At 47.3% G+C, this 9,574-nt stretch overlaps 13 non-coding genes and 7 pseudogenes across 13 annotated transcripts; all 20 read left to right on the forward strand.

Annotated features, from left to right (window-relative positions):
• The first annotated feature begins 109 nt into the window (after positions 1-109).
• Positions 110-228, forward strand: LOC123173515 (5S ribosomal RNA). The gene has a single exon (XR_006486285.1). It is a non-coding gene; the product is annotated as a 5S ribosomal RNA (ribosomal RNA).
• A 372-nt stretch (positions 229-600) lies between these two features.
• Positions 601-706, forward strand: LOC123173635 (uncharacterized; annotated as a pseudogene).
• Positions 707-1,078: 372 nt separating this feature from the next.
• Positions 1,079-1,197, forward strand: LOC123173548 (5S ribosomal RNA). The gene has a single exon (XR_006486316.1). It is a non-coding gene; the product is annotated as a 5S ribosomal RNA (ribosomal RNA).
• Positions 1,198-1,565: 368 nt separating this feature from the next.
• On the forward strand, positions 1,566-1,671 carry LOC123173626 (uncharacterized; annotated as a pseudogene).
• Positions 1,672-2,041: 370 nt separating this feature from the next.
• LOC123173517 (5S ribosomal RNA) lies at positions 2,042-2,160 on the forward strand. The gene has a single exon (XR_006486287.1). It is a non-coding gene; the product is annotated as a 5S ribosomal RNA (ribosomal RNA).
• A 372-nt stretch (positions 2,161-2,532) lies between these two features.
• LOC123173509 (5S ribosomal RNA) lies at positions 2,533-2,651 on the forward strand. The gene has a single exon (XR_006486280.1). It is a non-coding gene; the product is annotated as a 5S ribosomal RNA (ribosomal RNA).
• Positions 2,652-3,019: 368 nt separating this feature from the next.
• On the forward strand, positions 3,020-3,125 carry LOC123173639 (uncharacterized; annotated as a pseudogene).
• Positions 3,126-3,495: 370 nt separating this feature from the next.
• Positions 3,496-3,614, forward strand: LOC123173482 (5S ribosomal RNA). Its single transcript, XR_006486254.1, has one exon. It is a non-coding gene; the product is annotated as a 5S ribosomal RNA (ribosomal RNA).
• A 371-nt stretch (positions 3,615-3,985) lies between these two features.
• Positions 3,986-4,091, forward strand: LOC123173623 (uncharacterized; annotated as a pseudogene).
• A 370-nt stretch (positions 4,092-4,461) lies between these two features.
• Positions 4,462-4,580, forward strand: LOC123173476 (5S ribosomal RNA). Its single transcript, XR_006486249.1, has one exon. It is a non-coding gene; the product is annotated as a 5S ribosomal RNA (ribosomal RNA).
• Positions 4,581-4,952: 372 nt separating this feature from the next.
• LOC123173499 (5S ribosomal RNA) lies at positions 4,953-5,071 on the forward strand. Its single transcript, XR_006486270.1, has one exon. It is a non-coding gene; the product is annotated as a 5S ribosomal RNA (ribosomal RNA).
• Positions 5,072-5,441: 370 nt separating this feature from the next.
• LOC123173658 (5S ribosomal RNA) lies at positions 5,442-5,560 on the forward strand. The gene has a single exon (XR_006486407.1). It is a non-coding gene; the product is annotated as a 5S ribosomal RNA (ribosomal RNA).
• Positions 5,561-5,929: 369 nt separating this feature from the next.
• Positions 5,930-6,048, forward strand: LOC123173483 (5S ribosomal RNA). The gene has a single exon (XR_006486255.1). It is a non-coding gene; the product is annotated as a 5S ribosomal RNA (ribosomal RNA).
• A 371-nt stretch (positions 6,049-6,419) lies between these two features.
• On the forward strand, positions 6,420-6,538 carry LOC123173516 (5S ribosomal RNA). Its single transcript, XR_006486286.1, has one exon. It is a non-coding gene; the product is annotated as a 5S ribosomal RNA (ribosomal RNA).
• A 370-nt stretch (positions 6,539-6,908) lies between these two features.
• Positions 6,909-7,014, forward strand: LOC123173636 (uncharacterized; annotated as a pseudogene).
• A 372-nt stretch (positions 7,015-7,386) lies between these two features.
• Positions 7,387-7,505, forward strand: LOC123173549 (5S ribosomal RNA). Its single transcript, XR_006486317.1, has one exon. It is a non-coding gene; the product is annotated as a 5S ribosomal RNA (ribosomal RNA).
• Positions 7,506-7,874: 369 nt separating this feature from the next.
• On the forward strand, positions 7,875-7,980 carry LOC123173637 (uncharacterized; annotated as a pseudogene).
• A 370-nt stretch (positions 7,981-8,350) lies between these two features.
• LOC123173477 (5S ribosomal RNA) lies at positions 8,351-8,469 on the forward strand. The gene has a single exon (XR_006486250.1). It is a non-coding gene; the product is annotated as a 5S ribosomal RNA (ribosomal RNA).
• A 370-nt stretch (positions 8,470-8,839) lies between these two features.
• LOC123173500 (5S ribosomal RNA) lies at positions 8,840-8,958 on the forward strand. Its single transcript, XR_006486271.1, has one exon. It is a non-coding gene; the product is annotated as a 5S ribosomal RNA (ribosomal RNA).
• Positions 8,959-9,326: 368 nt separating this feature from the next.
• LOC123173640 (uncharacterized) lies at positions 9,327-9,432 on the forward strand (annotated as a pseudogene).
• Positions 9,433-9,574: the final 142 nt, after the last annotated feature.

Below are 9,574 nucleotides of genomic sequence, written 5' to 3' on the forward strand. Positions count from 1 at the left end.
GCATTATCCATTATTAGGCAACGGTTGTAATGGTAGTAAGAATGACAATCATCTTTGCAGTGGACCTGGGAGTGGCAAGCATAAGGGACGAAGGCGGGGGTAACATGTCGGATGTGATCATACCAGCACTAAAGCACCGGATCCCATCAGAACTCCGTAGTTAAGCGTGCTTGGGCGAGAGTAGCACTAGGATGGGTGACCTCCTGGGAAGTCCTCGTGTTGCATTCCCTTTTTAATTATTTTTTGCGGCTCGTGACAAACATATCGCATGTGCGCGATATATATTTACCCCATTGTATTATTTTTGACATTTGCGATATGTTTTAGCTCGCAGCTCATTGGTCACGCGTCTAGAGGCGGCTTTGTGGCGCGAGGAGCGCGTTCTGAAAGGGGTAAAAAAATACGTGTTGCTGCGGTATAGAGGGAGGGGTGGAAACCGTGGTAAACTCGTCTCCGTGTTTGAGGGGGGGGGAGTAAGTAGTATATATAGGGCATTATCCATTATTAGGCAACGGTTGTAATGGTAGTAAGAATGACAATCATCTTTGCAGTGGACCTGGGAGTGGCAAGCATAAGGGACGAAGGCGGGGGTAACATGTGGGATGCGATCATAGCAGCACTAAAGCACCGGATCCCATCAGAACTCCGAAGATAAGCGTGCTTGGGTGAGAGTAGTACTAGGATGGGTGACCTCGTGTTGCATTCCCTTTTTAATTATTTTTTGCGCCTCGTGACAAACATATCGCATGTGCGCGATATATATTAACCCCGTTATATTATTTTTGAAATTTGCGATATGTTTTAGCTCGCTGCTCATTGGTCATGCGTCTAGAGGCGGCTTTGTGGCGCGAGGAGCGCGTTCTGAAAGGGGTAAAAAAATACGTGTTGCTGCGGTATAGAGGGAGGGGTGCAAACCGTGGTAAACTCGTCTCCGTGTTTGAGGGGGGGGGAGTAAGTAGTGTATATAGGGCATTATCCATTATTAGGCAACGGTTGTAATGGTAGTAAGAATGACAATCATCTTTGCAGTGGACCTGGGAGTGACAAGCATAAGGGACGAAGGCGGGGGTAACATGTTGGATGCGATCATACCAGCACTAAAGCACCGGTTCCCATCAGAACTCCGAAGTTAAGCATGTTTGGGCGAGAGTAGTACTAGGATGGGTGACCTCCTGGGAAGTCCTCGTGTTGCATTCCCTTTTTAATTATTTTTTGCGCCTCGTGACAAACATATCGCATGTGCGCGATATATATTAACCCCGTTATATTATTTTTGACATTTGCGATATGTTTACCTCGCTGCTCATTGGTCACGCGTCTAGAGGCGGCTTTGTGGCGCGAGGAGCGCGTTCTGAAAGGGGTAAAAAATACGTGTTGCTGCGGTATAGAGGGAGGGGTGGAAACCGTGGTAAACTCGTCTCCGTGTTTGAGGGGGGGAGTAAGTAGTATATATAGGGCATTATCCATCATTAGGCAACGGTTGTAATGGTAGTAAGAATGACAATCATCTTTGAAGTGGACCTGGGAGTGGCAAGCATAAGGGACGAAGGCGGGGGTAACATGTGGGATGCGATCATAGCAGCACTAAAGCACCGGATCCCATCAGAACTCCGAAGTTAAGCGTGCTTGGGTGAGAGTAGTACTAGGATGGGTGACCTCGTGTTGCATTCCCTTTTTAATTATTTTTTGCGCCTCGTGACAAACATATCGCATGTGCGCGATATATATTAACCCCGTTATATTATTTTTGACATTTGCGATATGTTTTAGCTCGCTGCTCATTGGTCATGCGTCTAGAGGCGGCTTTGTGGCGCGAGGAGCGCGTTCTGAAAGGGGTAAAAAAATACGTGTTGCTGCGGTATAGAGGGAGGGGTGCAAACCGTGTTAAACTCGTCTCCGTGTTTGAGGGGGGGAGTAAGTAGTGTATATAGGGCATTATCCATTATTAGGCAACGGTTGTAATGGTAGTAAGAATGACAATCATCTTTAAAGTGGACCTGGGAGTGGCAAGCATAAGGGACGAAGGCGGGGCTAACATGTTGGATGCGATCATACTAGCACTAAAGCACCAGATCCCATCAGAACTCCGAAGTTAAGCATGCTTGGGCGAGAGTAGTACTAGGATGGGTGACCTCCTGGGAAGTCCTCGTGTTGCATTCCCTTTTTAATTATTTTTTGCGCCTCGTGACAAACATATCGCATGTGCACGATATATATTAACCCCGTTATATTATTTTTGACATTTGCGATATGTTTTAGCTCGCTGCTCATTGGTCACGCGTCTAGAGGCGGCTTTGTGGCGCGAGGAGCGCGTTCTGAAAGGGGTAAAAAAATACGTGTTGCTGCGGTATAGAGGGAGGGGTGGAAACCGTGGTAAACTCGTCTCCGTGTTTGAGGGGGGGGGGAGTAAGTAGTATATATAGGGCATTATCCATTATTAGGCAACGGTTGTAATGTTGTAAGAATGACAATCATCTTTGCAGTGGACCTGGGAGTGGCAAGCATAAGGGACGAAGGCGGGGGTAACATGTCGGATGCGATCATACCAGCACTAAAGCACCGGATCCCATCAGAACTCCGTAGTTAAGCGTGCTTGGGCGAGAGTAGCACCAGGATGGGTGACCTCCTGGGAAGTCCTCGTGTTGCATTCCCTTTTTAATTATTTTTTGTGGATCGTGACAAACATATCGCATGTGCGCGATATATATTAACCCCATTATATTATTTTTGACATTTGCGATATGTTTTAGCTCGCAGCTCATTGGTCACGCGTCCAGAGGCGGCTTTGTGGCGCGAGGAGCGCGTTCTGAAAGGGGTAAAAATACGTGTTGCTGCGGTATAGAGGGAGGGGTGGAAACCGTGGTAAACTCGTCTCCGTGTTTGGGGGGGGGAGTAAGTAGTATATATAGGGCATTATCCATTATTAGGCAACGGTTGTAATGGTAGTAAGAATGACAATCATCTTTGCAGTGGACCTGGGAGTGGCAAGCATAAGGGACGAAGGCGGGGGTAACATGTGGGATGCGATCATAGCAGCACTAAAGCACCGGATCCCATCAGAACTCCGAAGTTAAGCGTTCTTGGGTGAGAGTAGTACTAGGATGGGTGACCTCGTGTTGCATTCCCTTTTTAATTATTTTTTGCGCCTCGTGACAAACATATCGCATGTGCGCGATATATATTAACCCCGTTATATTATTTTTGACATTTGCGATATGTTTTAGCTCGCTGCTCATTGGTCATGCGTCTAGAGGCGGCTTTCTGGCGCGAGGAGCGCGTTCTGAAAGGGGTAAAAAAATACGTGTTGCTGCGGTATAGTGGGAGGGGTGCAAACCGTGGTAAACTCGTCTCCGTGTTTGAGGGGGGGAGTAAGTAGTGTATATAGGGCATTATCCATTATTAGGCAACGGTTGTAATGGTAGTAAGAATGACAATCATCTTTGAAGTGGACCTGGGAGTGGCAAGCATAAGGGACGAAGGCGGGGCTAACATGTTGGATGCGATCATACCAGCACTAAAGCACCGGATCCCATCAGAACTCCGAAGTTAAGCATGCTTGGGCGAGAGTAGTACTAGGATGGGTGACCTCCTCGGAAGTCCTCGTGTTGCATTCCCTTTTTAATTATTTTTTGCGCCTCGTGACAAACATATCGCATGTGCGCGATATATATTAACCCCGTTATATTATTTTTGACATTTGCGATATGTTTTAGCTCGCTGCTCATTGGTCACGCGTCTAGAGGCGGCTTTGTGGCGCGAGGAGCGCGTTCTGAAAGGGGTAAAAAAATACGTGTTGCTGCGGTATAGAGGGAGGGGTGGAAACCGTGGTAAACTCGTCTCCGTGTTTGAGGGGGGGGAGTAAGTAGTATATATAGGGCATTATCCATTATTAGGCAACGGTTGTAATGGTAGTAATAATGACAATCATCTTTGCAGTGGACCTGGGAGTGGCAAGCATAAGGGACGAAGGCGGGGGTAACATGTCGGATGCGATCATACCAGCACTAAAGCACCGGATCCCATCAGAACTCCGAAGTTAAGCGTGCTTGGGTGAGAGTAGTACTAGGATGGGTGACCTCGTGTTGCATTCCCTTTTTAATTATTTTTTGCGCCTCGTGACAAACATATCGCATGTGCGCGATATATATTAACCCCGTTATATTATTTTTGACATTTGCGATATGTTTTAGCTCGCTGCTCAGTGGTCATGCGTCTAGAGGCGGCTTTGTGGCGCGAGGAGCGCGTTCTGAAAGGGGTAAAAAAATACGTGTTGCTGCGGTATAGAGGGAGGGGTGCAAACCGTGTTAAACTCGTCTCCGTGTTTGAGGGGGGGAGTAAGTAGTGTATATAGGGCATTATCCATTATTAGGCAACGGTTGTAATGGTAGTAAGAATGACAATCATCTTTGCAGTGGACCTGGGAGTGGCAAGCATAAGGGACGAAGGCGGGGCTAACATGTTGGATGCGATCATACCAGCACTAAAGCACCAGATCCCATCAGAACTCCGAAGTTAAGCATGCTTGGGCGAGAGTAGTACTAGGATGGGTGACCTCCTGGGAAGTCCTCGTGTTGCATTCCCTTTTTAATTATTTTTTGCGCCTCGTGACAAACATATCGCATGTGCACGATATATATTAACCCCGTTATATTATTTTTGACATTTGCGATATGTTTTAGCTCGCTGCTCATTGGTCACGCGTCTAGAGGCGGCTTTGTGGCGCGAGGAGCGCGTTCTGAAAGGGGTAAAAAAATACGTGTTGCTGCGGTATAGAGGGAGGGGTGGAAACCGTGGTAAACTCGTCTCCGTGTTTGAGGGGGGGGGAGTAAGTAGTATATATAGGGCATTATCCATTATTAGGCAACGGTTGTAATGGTAGTAAGAATGACAATCATCTTTGCAGTGGACCTGGGAGTGGCAAGCATAAGGGACGAAGGCGGGGGTAACATGTCGGATGCGATCATACCAGCACTAAAGCACCGGATCCCATCAGAACTCCGTAGTTAAGCGTGCTTGGGCGAGAGTAGCACTAGGATGGGTGACCTCCTGGGAAGTCCTCGTGTTGCATTCCCTTTTTAATTATTTTTTGCGCCTCGTGACAAACATATCGCATGTGCGCGATATATATTAACCCCGTTATATTATTTTTGACATTTGCGATATGTTTTAGCTCGCAGCTCATTGGTCACGCGTCTAGAGGCGGCTTTGTGGCGCGAGGAGCGCGTTCTGAAAGGGGTAAAAAATACGTGTTGCTGCGGTATAGAGGGAGGGGTGGAAACCGTGGTAAACTCGTCTCCGTGTTTGAGGGGGGGGAGTAAGTAGTGTATATAGGGCATTATCCATTATTAGGCAACTGTTGTAATGGTAGTAAGAATGACAATCATCTTTGCAGTGGAGCTGGGAGTGGCAAGCATAAGGGACGAAGGCGGGGCTAACATGTCGGATGTGATCATACCAGCACTAAAGCACCGGATCCCATCAGAACTCCGAAGTTAAGCGTGCTTGGGCGAGAGGAGTACTAGGATGGGTGACCTCCTGGGAAGTCCTCGTGTTGCATTCCCTTTTTAATTATTTTTTGCGGCTCGTGACAAACATATCGCATGTGCGCGATATATATTAACCCCGTTATATTATTTTTGACATTTGCGATATGTTTTAGCTCGCTGCTCATTGGTCATGCGTCTAGAGGCGGCTTTGTGGCGCGAGGAGCGCGTTCTGAAAGGGGTAAAAAAATACGTGTTGCTGCGGTATAGTGGGAGGGGTGCAAACCATGGTAAACTCGTCTCCGTGTTTGAGGGGGGAGTAAGTAGTGTATATAGGGCATTATCCATTATTAGGCAACGGTTGTAATGGTAGTAAGAATGACAATCATCTTTGCAGTGGACCTGGGAGTGGCAAGCATAAGGGACGAAGGCGGGGCTAACATGTTGGATGCGATCATACCAGCACTAAAGCACCGGATCCCATCAGAACTCCGAAGTTAAGCATGCTTGGGCGAGAGTAGTACTAGGATGGGTGACCTCCTCGGAAGTCCTCGTGTTGCATTCCCTTTTTAATTATTTTTTGCGCCTCGTGACAAACATATCGCATGTGCGCGATATATATTAACCCCGTTATATTATTTTTGACATTTGCGATATGTTTTAGCTCGCTGCTCATTGGTCACGCGTCTAGAGGCGGCTTTGTGGCGCGAGGAGCGCGTTTTGAAAGGGGTAAAAAAATACGTGTTGCTGCGGTATAGAGGGAGGGGTGGAAACCGTGGTAAACTCGTCTCCGTGTTTGAGGGGGGGGAGTAAGTAGTATATATAGGGCATTATCCATTATTAGGCAACGGTTGTAATGGTAGTAAGAATGACAATCATCTTTGCAGTGGACCTGGGAGTGGCAAGCATAAGGGACGAAGGCGGGGGTAACATGTCGGATGTGATCATACCAGCACTAAAGCACCGGATCCCATCAGAACTCCGTAGTTAAGCGTGCTTGGGCGAGAGTAGCACTAGGATGGGTGACCTCCTGGGAAGTCCTCGTGTTGCATTCCCTTTTTAATTATTTTTTGCGGCTCGTGACAAACATATCGCATGTGCGCGATATATATTTACCCCATTATATTATTTTTGACATTTGCGATATGTTTTAGCTCGCAGCTCATTGGTCACGCGTCTAGAGGCGGCTTTGTGGCGCGAGGAGCGCGTTCTGAAAGGGGTAAAAAATACGTGTTGCTGCGGTATAGAGGGAGGGGTGGAAACCGTGGTAAACTCGTCTCCGTGTTTGAGGGGGGGGAGTAAGTAGTATATATAGGGCATTATCCATTATTAGGCAACGGTTGTAATGGTAGTAAGAATGACAATCATCTTTGCAGTGGACCTGGGAGTGGCAAGCATAAGGGACGAAGGCGGGGGTAACATGTGGGATGCGATCATAGCAGCACTAAAGCACCGGATCCCATCAGAACTCCGAAGATAAGCGTGCTTGGGTGAGAGTAGTACTAGGATGGGTGACCTCGTGTTGCATTCCCTTTTTAATTATTTTTTGCGCCTCGTGACAAACATATCGCATGTGCGCGATATATATTAACCCCGTTATATTATTTTTGACATTTGCGATATGTTTTAGCTCGCTGCTCATTGGTCATGCGTCTAGAGGCGGCTTTGTGGCGCGAGGAGCGCGTTCTGAAAGGGGTAAAAAAATACGTGTTGCTGCGGTATAGAGGGAGGGGTGCAAACCGTGGTAAACTCGTCTCCGTGTTTGAGGGGGGGGGAGTAAGTAGTGTATATAGGGCATTATCCATTATTAGGCAACGGTTGTAATGGTAGTAAGAATGACAATCATCTTTGCAGTGGACCTGGGAGTGGCAAGCATAAGGGACGAAGGCGGGGGTAACATGTTGGATGCGATCATACCAGCACTAAAGCACCGGTTCCCATCAGAACTCCGAAGTTAAGCATGTTTGGGCGAGAGTAGTACTAGGATGGGTGACCTCCTGGGAAGTCCTCGTGTTGCATTCCCTTTTTAATTATTTTTTGCGCCTCGTGACAAACATATCGCATGTGCGCGATATATATTAACCCCGTTATATTATTTTTGACATTTGCGATATGTTTTAGCTCGCTGCTCATTGGTCACGCGTCTAGAGGCGGCTTTGTGGCGCGAGGAGCGCGTTCTGAAAGGGGTAAAAAATACGTGTTGCTGCGGTATAGAGGGAGGGGTGGAAACCGTGGTAAACTCGTCTCCGTGTTTGAGGGGGGGAGTAAGTAGTATATATAGGGCATTATCCATCATTAGGCAACGGTTGTAATGGTAGTAAGAATGACAATCATCTTTGAAGTGGACCTGGGAGTGGCAAGCATAAGGGACGAAGGCGGGGGTAACATGTGGGATGCGATCATAGCAGCAATAAAGCACCGGATCCCATCAGAACTCCGAAGTTAAGCGTGCTTGGGTGAGAGTAGTACTAGGATGGGTGACCTCGTGTTGCATTCCCTTTTTAATTATTTTTTGCGCCTCGTGACAAACATATCGCATGTGCGCGATATATATTAACCCCGTTATATTATTTTTGACATTTGCGATATGTTTTAGCTCGCTGCTCATTGGTCATGCGTCTAGAGGCGGCTTTGTGGCGTGAGGAGCGCGTTCTGAAAGGGGTAAAAAAATACGTGTTGCTGCGGTATAGAGGGAGGGGTGCAAACCGTAATAAACTCGTCTCCGTGTTTGAGGGGGGGAGTAAGTAGTGTATATAGGGCATTATCCATTATTAGGCAACGGTTGTAATGGTAGTAAGAATGACAATCATCCTTGCAGTGGACCTGGGAGTGGCAAGCATAAGGGACGAAGGCGGGGCTAACATGTTGGATGCGATCATACCAGCACTAAAGCACCAGATCCCATCAGAACTCCGAAGTTAAGCATGCTTGGGCGAGAGTAGTACTAGGATGGGTGACCTCCTGGGAAGTCCTCGTGTTGCATTCCCTTTTTAATTATTTTTTGCGCCTCGTGACAAACATATCGCATGTGCACGATATATATTAACCCCGTTATATTATTTTTGACATTTGCGATATGTTTTAGCTCGCTGCTCATTGGTCACGCGTCTAGAGGCGGCTTTGTGGCGCGAGGAGCGCGTTCTGAAAGGGTAAAAAAATACGTGTTGCTGCGGTATAGAGGGAGGGGTGGAAACCGTGGTAAACTCGTCTCCGTGTTTGAGGGGGGGAGTAAGTAGTATATATAGGGCATTATCCATTATTAGGCAACGGTTGTAATGGTAGTAAGAATGACAATCATCTTTTGCAGTGGACCTGGGAGTGGCAAGCATAAGGGACGAAGGCGGGGGTAACATGTCGGATGCGATCATACCAGCACTAAAGCACCGGATCCCATCAGAACTCCGTAGTTAAGCGTGCTTGGGCGAGAGTAGCACTAGGATGGGTGACCTCCTGGGAAGTCCTCGTGTTGCATTCCCTTTTTAATTATTTTTTGCGGCTCGTGACAAACATATCGCATGTGCGCGATATATGTTAACCCCATTATATTATTTTTGACATTTGCGATATATTTTAGCTCGCAGCTCATTGGTCACGCGTCCAGAGGCGGCTTTGTGGCGCGAGGAGCGCGTTCTGAAAGGGGTAAAAATACGTGTTGCTGCGGTATAGAGGGAGGGGTGGAAACCGTGGTAAACTTGTCTCCGTGTTTGGGGGGGGGAGTAAGTAGTATATATAGGGCATTATCCATTATTAGGCAACGGTTGTAATGGTAGTAAGAATGACAATCATCTTTGCAGTGGACCTGGGAGTGGCAAGCATAAGGGACGAAGGCGGGGGTAACATGTGGGATGCGATCATAGCAGCACTAAAGCACCGGATCCCATCAGAACTCCGAAGTTAAGCGTTCTTGGGTGAGAGTAGTACTAGGATGGGTGACCTCGTGTTGCATTCCCTTTTTAATTATTTTTTGCGCCTCGTGACAAACATATCGCATGTGCGCGATATATATTAACCCCGTTATATTATTTTTGACATTTGCGATATGTTTTAGCTCGCTGCTCATTGGTCATGCGTCTAGAGGCGGCTTTGTGGCG

Source organism: Triticum aestivum, unplaced genomic scaffold, assembly GCF_018294505.1.
Source record: "Triticum aestivum cultivar Chinese Spring unplaced genomic scaffold, IWGSC CS RefSeq v2.1 scaffold140664, whole genome shotgun sequence".
Taxonomy (NCBI): domain Eukaryota; kingdom Viridiplantae; phylum Streptophyta; class Magnoliopsida; order Poales; family Poaceae; genus Triticum; species Triticum aestivum.